This window comes from Spea bombifrons, chromosome 2 (assembly GCF_027358695.1).
Source record: "Spea bombifrons isolate aSpeBom1 chromosome 2, aSpeBom1.2.pri, whole genome shotgun sequence".
Taxonomy (NCBI): domain Eukaryota; kingdom Metazoa; phylum Chordata; class Amphibia; order Anura; family Pelobatidae; genus Spea; species Spea bombifrons.
In genome coordinates, this window is record NC_071088.1 from 143,025,833 (window position 1) to 143,030,832 (window position 5,000).

General features: G+C 49.9%; 10 non-coding genes and 5 pseudogenes across 10 annotated transcripts in view; all 15 read right to left on the minus strand.

Moving 5' to 3' along the window:
* LOC128479246 (5S ribosomal RNA) overlaps nt 1–88 on the minus strand; it is a 119-nt gene extending 31 nt beyond the window's left edge. The window contains exon 1 of the ribosomal RNA XR_008350129.1: nt 1–88. This exon is cut by the window's left edge and continues 31 nt beyond it. This is a non-coding gene — a ribosomal RNA (5S ribosomal RNA).
* A 227-nt stretch (nt 89–315) lies between these two features.
* On the minus strand, nt 316–434 carry LOC128478729 (5S ribosomal RNA). Its single transcript, XR_008349634.1, has one exon. It is a non-coding gene; the product is annotated as a 5S ribosomal RNA (ribosomal RNA).
* A 237-nt stretch (nt 435–671) lies between these two features.
* Nucleotides 672–780, minus strand: LOC128480626 (uncharacterized; annotated as a pseudogene).
* A 317-nt stretch (nt 781–1,097) lies between these two features.
* Nucleotides 1,098–1,216, minus strand: LOC128478883 (5S ribosomal RNA). The gene has a single exon (XR_008349781.1). It is a non-coding gene; the product is annotated as a 5S ribosomal RNA (ribosomal RNA).
* Nucleotides 1,217–1,452: 236 nt separating this feature from the next.
* LOC128479318 (5S ribosomal RNA) lies at nt 1,453–1,571 on the minus strand. The gene has a single exon (XR_008350202.1). It is a non-coding gene; the product is annotated as a 5S ribosomal RNA (ribosomal RNA).
* Nucleotides 1,572–1,804: 233 nt separating this feature from the next.
* On the minus strand, nt 1,805–1,923 carry LOC128476474 (5S ribosomal RNA). Its single transcript, XR_008347484.1, has one exon. It is a non-coding gene; the product is annotated as a 5S ribosomal RNA (ribosomal RNA).
* A 210-nt stretch (nt 1,924–2,133) lies between these two features.
* On the minus strand, nt 2,134–2,242 carry LOC128480137 (uncharacterized; annotated as a pseudogene).
* A 219-nt stretch (nt 2,243–2,461) lies between these two features.
* Nucleotides 2,462–2,580, minus strand: LOC128480283 (uncharacterized; annotated as a pseudogene).
* Nucleotides 2,581–2,799: 219 nt separating this feature from the next.
* LOC128478533 (5S ribosomal RNA) lies at nt 2,800–2,918 on the minus strand. Its single transcript, XR_008349446.1, has one exon. It is a non-coding gene; the product is annotated as a 5S ribosomal RNA (ribosomal RNA).
* Nucleotides 2,919–3,121: 203 nt separating this feature from the next.
* On the minus strand, nt 3,122–3,240 carry LOC128479247 (5S ribosomal RNA). The gene has a single exon (XR_008350130.1). It is a non-coding gene; the product is annotated as a 5S ribosomal RNA (ribosomal RNA).
* Nucleotides 3,241–3,461: 221 nt separating this feature from the next.
* Nucleotides 3,462–3,580, minus strand: LOC128478730 (5S ribosomal RNA). Its single transcript, XR_008349635.1, has one exon. It is a non-coding gene; the product is annotated as a 5S ribosomal RNA (ribosomal RNA).
* Nucleotides 3,581–3,790: 210 nt separating this feature from the next.
* LOC128480628 (uncharacterized) lies at nt 3,791–3,899 on the minus strand (annotated as a pseudogene).
* Nucleotides 3,900–4,246: 347 nt separating this feature from the next.
* Nucleotides 4,247–4,365, minus strand: LOC128477531 (5S ribosomal RNA). Its single transcript, XR_008348498.1, has one exon. It is a non-coding gene; the product is annotated as a 5S ribosomal RNA (ribosomal RNA).
* Nucleotides 4,366–4,580: 215 nt separating this feature from the next.
* LOC128479399 (5S ribosomal RNA) lies at nt 4,581–4,699 on the minus strand. The gene has a single exon (XR_008350279.1). It is a non-coding gene; the product is annotated as a 5S ribosomal RNA (ribosomal RNA).
* A 233-nt stretch (nt 4,700–4,932) lies between these two features.
* LOC128480042 (uncharacterized) overlaps nt 4,933–5,000 on the minus strand; it is a 109-nt pseudogene continuing 41 nt past the window's right edge.

The following is a 5,000-nucleotide window of genomic DNA, read 5'->3' on the forward strand; positions in this document are numbered from 1 at the left end:
TCCCATCCAGGTACTAACCAGGCCCAACCCTGCTTAGCTTCCAAGAGCAGACGAGATCGGGCGCTTTCAGGGTGATATGGCCGCAGGTGTGAAAGTTTTTTATTTTACTTCTCTTATTCTGTTGCTGCTGCTGCTGCTGCTGCTGCTGCTGCTGCTGCTGCTGCTGCTGCTGCTGCTTGTCGTCAGACAAAAAGAATTATAAGCCCTGGGACAGGACAGAGAAGGTGAGAAGGTTCAAATAAGGGTTTAAAGCTTTGATGATGAGCAAGAAACACATGGCAAAAAGCTCTCCCCGGACTGTGAGAAAAAATTAAAAGCCTACAACACCTGGTATTCCCAGGCGGTCTCCCATCCAGGTACTAATCAGGCCCAACCCTGCTTAGCTTCCGAGATCAGACGAGATCGGGCGCTTTCAGGGTTGTATGGCCGCAGGTGTGAAAGTTTTTTATTTTACTTCTCTTATTCTGTTGCTGCTGCTGCTGCTGCTGCTGCTGCTGCTGCTGCTGCTGCTGCTGCTGCTGCTGCTGCTGCTGCTTGTCGTCAGACAAAAAGAATTATAAGCCCTGGGACAGGACAGAGAAGGTGAGAAGGTTCAAATAAGGGTTTAAAGCTTTGATGATGAGCAAGAAACACGTGGCAAAAAGCTCTCCCCGGACTGTGAGAAAAGAAAAAGCCTACAACAGCTGGTATTCCCAGGCGGTCTCCCATCGAGGTACTAACCAGGCCCAACCCTGCTTAGCTTCCGAGATCAGGCGCTTTCAGGGTGGTATGGCCGCAGGTGTGAAAGCTCTTTATTTTACTTCTCTTATTCTGCTGCTGCTGCTGCTGCTGCTGCTGCTGCTGCTGCTGCTGCTGCTGCTGCTGCTGCTGCTGCTGCTGCTGCTGCTGCTGCTGCTGCTGCTGCTGCTGCTGCTGCTGCTGCTGCTGCTGCTGCTGCTGCTGCTGCTGCTGCTGCTGCTTGTCGTCAGACAGAAAGAATTATAAGCCCTGGGACAGGACAGAGAAGGTGAGAAGGTTCAAACAAGGGTTTAAAGCTTTGATGATGAGCAAGAAACACATGGCAAAAAGCTCTCCCCGGACTGTGAGAAAAAATTAAAAGCCTACAACACCTGGTATTCCCAGGCAGTCTCCCATCCAGGTACTAACCAGGCCCAACCCTGCTTAGCTTCCGAGATCAGACGAGATCTGGCGCTTTCAGGGTGGTATGGCCGCAGGTGTGAAAGTTTTTTATTTTACTTCTCTTATTCTGCTGCTGCTGCTGCTGCTGCTGCTGCTGCTGCTGCTGCTGCTGCTGCTGCTGCTGCTGCTGCTGCTTGTCGTCAGACAGAAAGAATTATAAGCCCTGGGACAGGACAGAGAAGGTGAGAAGGTTCAAATAAGGGTTTAAAGCTTTGATGATGAGCAAGAAACACATGGCAAAAAGCTCTCCCCGGACTGTGAGAAAAAATTAAAAGCCTACAACACCTGGTATTCCCAGGCAGTCTCCCATCCAGGTACTAACCAGGCCCAACCCTGCTTAGCTTCCAAGATCAGACGAGATCTGGCGCTTTCAGGGTGGTATGGCCGCAGGTGTGAAAGTTTTTTATTTTACTTCTCTTATTCTGCTGCTGCTGCTGCTGCTGCTGCTGCTGCTGCTGCTGCTGCTGCTGCTGCTGCTGCTGCTGCTTGTCGTCAGACAGAAAGAATTATAAGCCCTGGGACAGGACAGAGAAGGTGAGAAGGTTCAAATAAGGGTTTAAAGCTTTGATGATGAGCAAGAAACACATGGCAAAAAGCTCTCCCCGGACTGTGAGAAAAAATTAAAAGCCTACAACACCTGGTATTCCCAGGCGGTCTCCCATCCAGGTACTAACCAGGCCCAACCCTGCTTAGCTTCCGAGATCAGACGAGATCGGGCGCTTTCAGGGTGGTATGGCCGCAGGTGTGAAAGTTTTTTATTTTACTTCTCTTATTCTGTTGCTGCTGCTGCTGCTGCTGCTGCTGCTGCTGCTGCTGCTTGTCGTCAGACAAAAAGAATTATAAGCCCTGGGACAGGACAGAGAAGGTGAGAAGGTTCAAATAAGGGTTTAAAGCTTTGATGATGAGCAAGAAACACATGGCAAAAAGCTCTCCCCGGACTGTGAGAAAAGAAAAAGACTACAACACCTGGTATTCCCAGGCGGTCTCCCATCCAGGTACTAACCAGGCCCAACCCTGCTTAGCTTCCGAGATCAGGCGCTTTCAGGGTGGTATGGCCGCAGTTGTGAAAGTTTTTTATTTTACTTCTCTTATTCTGCTGCTGCTGCTGCTGCTGCTGCGGCGGCTGCTGCTGCTGCTGCTGCTGCTTGTCGTCAGACAGAAAGAATTATAAGCCCTGGGACTGCACAGAGAAGGTGAGAAGGTTCAAATAAGGGTTTAAAGCTTTGATGATGAGCAAGAAACACATGGCAAAAAGCTCTCCCCGGACTGTGAGAAAAGAAAAAGACTACAACACCTGGTATTCCCAGGCGGTCTCCCATCCAGGTACTAACCAGGCCCAACCCTGCTTAGTTTCCGAGATCAGACGAGATGGGGCGCTTTCGTGGTGGTATGGCCGCAGGTGTGAAAGTTTTTTATTTTACTTCTCTTATTCTGTTGCTGTTGCTGCTGCTGCTGCTGCTGCTGCTGCTGCTGCTGCTGCTGCTTGTCGTCAGACAGAAAGAATTATAAGCCCTGGGACAGGACAGAGAAGGTGAGAAGGTTCAAATAAGGGTTTAAAGCTTTGATGATGAGCAAGAAACACATGGCAAAAAGCTCTCCCCGGACTGTGAGAAAAGAAAAAGCCTACAACACCTGGTATTCCCAGGCGGTCTCCCATCCAGGTACTAACCAGGTCCAACCCTGCTTAGCTTCCGAGATCAGACGAGATCGGGCGCTTTCAGGGTGGTATTGCCACAGGTGTGAAAGCTCTTTATTTTACTTTTCTTATTCTGTTGCTGCTGCTGCTGCTGCTGCTGCTGCTGCTTGTCGTCAGACAGAAAGAATTATAAGCCCTGGGACAGGACAGAGAAGGTGAGAAGGTTCAAATAAGGGTTTAAAGCTTTGATGATGAGCAAGAAACACATGGCAAAAAGCTCTCCCCGGACTGTGAGAAAAAATTAAAAGCCTACAACACCTGGTATTCCCAGGCGGTCTCCCATCCAGGTACTAACCAGGCCCAACCCTGCTTAGCTTCCAAGAGCAGACGAGATCGGGCGCTTTCAGGGTGATATGGCCGCAGGTGTGAAAGTTTTTTATTTTACTTCTCTTATTCTGTTGCTGCTGCTGCTGCTGCTGCTGCTGCTGCTGCTGCTGCTGCTGCTGCTTGTCGTCAGACAAAAAGAATTATAAGCCCTGGGACAGGACAGAGAAGGTGAGAAGGTTCAAATAAGGGTTTAAAGCTTTGATGATGAGCAAGAAACACATGGCAAAAAGCTCTCCCCGGACTGTGAGAAAAAATTAAAAGCCTACAACACCTGGTATTCCCAGGCGGTCTCCCATCCAGGTACTAATCAGGCCCAACCCTGCTTAGCTTCCGAGATCAGACGAGATCGGGCGCTTTCAGGGTTGTATGGCCGCAGGTGTGAAAGTTTTTTATTTTACTTCTCTTATTCTGTTGCTGCTGCTGCTGCTGCTGCTGCTGCTGCTGCTGCTGCTTGTCGTCAGACAAAAAGAATTATAAGCCCTGGGACAGGACAGAGAAGGTGAGAAGGTTCAAATAAGGGTTTAAAGCTTTGATGATGAGCAAGAAACACGTGGCAAAAAGCTCTCCCCGGACTGTGAGAAAAGAAAAAGCCTACAACAGCTGGTATTCCCAGGCGGTCTCCCATCGAGGTACTAACCAGGCCCAACCCTGCTTAGCTTCCGAGATCAGGCGCTTTCAGGGTGGTATGGCCGCAGGTGTGAAAGCTCTTTATTTTACTTCTCTTATTCTGCTGCTGCTGCTGCTGCTGCTGCTGCTGCTGCTGCTGCTGCTGCTGCTGCTGCTGCTGCTGCTGCTGCTGCTGCTGCTGCTGCTGCTGCTGCTGCTGCTGCTGCTGCTGCTGCTGCTGCTGCTGCTGCTGCTGCTGCTGCTGCTGCTGCTGCTGCTGCTGCTGCTGCTGCTGCTGCTTGTCGTCAGACAGAAAGAATTATAAGCCCTGGGACAGGACAGAGAAGGTGAGAAGGTTCAAACAAGGGTTTAAAGCTTTGATGATGAGCAAGAAACACATGGCAAAAAGCTCTCCCCGGACTGTGAGAAAAAATTAAAAGCCTACAACACCTGGTATTCCCAGGCGGTCTCCCATCCAGGTACTAACCAGGCCCAACCCTGCTTAGCTTCCGAGATCAGACGAGATCGGACGCTTTCAGGGTGGTATGGCCGCAGGTGTGAAAGTTTTTTATTTTACTTCTCTTATTCTGTTGCTGCTGCTGCTGCTGCTGCTGCTGCTGCTGCTGCTGCTGCTTGTCGTCAGACAAAAAGAATTATAAGCCCTGGGACAGGACAGAGAAGGTGAGAAGGTTCAAATAAGGGTTTAAAGCTTTGATGATGAGCAAGAAACACATGGCAAAAAGCTCTCCCCGGACTGTGAGAAAAAATTAAAAGCCTACAACACCTGGTATTCCCAGGCGGTCTCCCATCCAGGTACTAACCAGGCCCAACCCTGCTTAGCTTCCGTGATCAGACGAGATCAGGCGCTTTCATGGTGGTATGGCCGCAGGTGTGAAAGTTTTTTATTTTACTTCTCTTATTCTGTTGCTGCTGCTGCTGCTGCTGCTGCTGCTGCTGCTGCTGCTGCTGCTGCTGCTGCTGCTGCTTGTCGTCAGACAGAAAGAATTATAAGCCCTGGGACAGGACAGAGAAGGTGAGAAGGTTCAAACAAGGGTTTAAAGCTTTGATGATGAGCAAGAAACACATGGCAAAAAGCTCTCCCCGGACTGTGAGAAAAAATTAAAAGCCTACAACACCTGGTATTCCCAGGCGGTCTCCCATCCAGGTACTAACCAGGCCCAACCCTGCTTAG